Raw genomic sequence first — 2,082 nt, forward strand, 5'->3', positions numbered from 1 at the left:
AGTAAAGCATAAAAAATCATAGTTATGGTGAGGCATAAAAAGTCATATTTTATTAAGGCATAAAAAAGTCATACTATAGTAGGTCAGAAAATGTCATAGTATATTAAGTCATAGAAATGTTATAGTATACCATGGTATAAAAAGGTCAAAAAAACGTCATAGTATAGTAAGGCATAAAAATGTCAAAGTTCGTGAGTCTTAAAAAAGTCATAGTATAGTAAGTCATAAAAAAGTCATAGTATAGTAAAGCATAAAAAGTCAAAGTATAGCAAAGCATAAAAAAGTCAAAGTATAGTAAGGCATAAAAAGCCATAGTATGGTAAGTCATAAAAAAGTCATAGTATAGTAAGTCATAAAAAAGTCATAGTATAGTAAAGCATAAAAAGTCAAAGTATAGCAAAGCATAAAAAAGTCAAAGTATAGTAAGGCATAAAAAGCCATAGTATGGTAAGTCATAAAAAAGTCATAGTATAGTAAGTCATAAAAAAGTCATAGTATAGTAAAGCATAAAAAGTCAAAGTATAGCAAAGCATAAAAAAGTCAAAGTATAGTAAGGCATAAAAAGCCATAGTATGGTAAGTCATAAAAAAGTCATAGTATAGTAAGTCATAAAAAAGTCATAGTATAGTAAGGCATAAAAAAGTCATAGTATAGTAAGTCATAAAAATGTCATAGTATAGTAAGTCATAAAAAAGTCATAGTATAGTAAGTCATAAAAAAGTCATAGTATAGTAAGGCATAAAAAGCCATAGTATGGTAAGTCATAAAAAGTCATAGTATAGTAAGTCATAAAAATGTCATAGTATAGTAAGGCATAAAAAGTCATAGTACAGTAAGGCATAAAAAGTCATGGTAAGTCATAAAAAAGTCATAGTACAGTGTGATGAAAATCTGAAAATGAAAAATTGTCAAAATGATTAAGTTGTCTTTGTATATTTTGATAACAGCTTTGCAAAGGATCAGTGTACAGTCAAAACAGTGCAATTGCAGACTGATATTGAACAAAGAGTGTACATGAACTTTGTAGAAAGAAAGAAGAAGGAGCATGGTCAAATTGTGTGTGTGTGTAAACAATTAGTAAGTCATATAAATGTCATAGTATAGTAAAGCATTTAAAAGTCATAGTATAGTAAGGCATAAAAAGTCATAGTATAGAAAGGCATAAAAACAACATAGTACAGTAAGGATGTGATGGCCACAGCCACACAGGAGAACAACCACAAAGGGTGATATTATTTCAGTCCTAATTCATCTCAATAGTTATCAACACAGGTTCTTTTCATTTGCAGTCAACCACACCGAAACAATATAATTTGTAATCTGTTTATTTGCTTTAGCCTTACATTGCTTTATACAGAGCACACATTTTAACACTGTAGGGTTACATAGGCAATTTTCTGTTGTATTAATCATTTGCTTCTTTGTGTTGAGTTATTGCGGTTGTTGGCAGATCCTTTCCTGGTGGAGCAAAAGGCGTGGCTGAAGGATGAGGACTCTTAAATCTGGGAGCCACCTGATTGGGCCAAGCCAACTGTTGATGCCTTATGGGGGGATGGGGGGTCAGGTTTAGTGAGCTTTGCTTAGTATTTAATTATAATTGGTGTCCATTTTGTTTACTCCTTTGTGTGTTATTTGGTTTGGCTGAGCCAATATATATGTTCTCTCATGTCTCATTGTGTTGGGTCATTCTAAGTTATTATACTCTTGTTGTCTAATGTTCAGTTAAATAAAACCCCTATTTTTTCAAAACAATTCCTGTGTTCTTGTTGCCTCACTGCTATAGTAGGGCTTATAAAAGTCTTATTATTATAAGGCATAAAAAAGTCATAATATAGTGACTCATAAAAAAGTCATAATATAGTAAGCCAGAAAAAGTCAAAGAATGTCATAGTATACAAGGGCAAAAAAATGTCAAAAAAATTCATAGTGTAGTAAGACACAAAAACATCATAGTATAGTAAGGCATAAAAATGTGAAAAAAACGTCATAGTATAGTAGGGCAAAAAAAAAAAAGTCAAAATGGGTCATACTACGTCATAGTATAATAAAACCTAAAAACGTCATAGTATAGTAAGGCAAAAA

Source organism: Seriola dumerili, unplaced genomic scaffold (genome assembly GCF_002260705.1).
Source record: "Seriola dumerili isolate Sdu_G_001 unplaced genomic scaffold, Sdu_1.0 BDQW01000116.1, whole genome shotgun sequence".
Taxonomy (NCBI): Eukaryota; Metazoa; Chordata; class Actinopteri; order Carangiformes; family Carangidae; genus Seriola; species Seriola dumerili.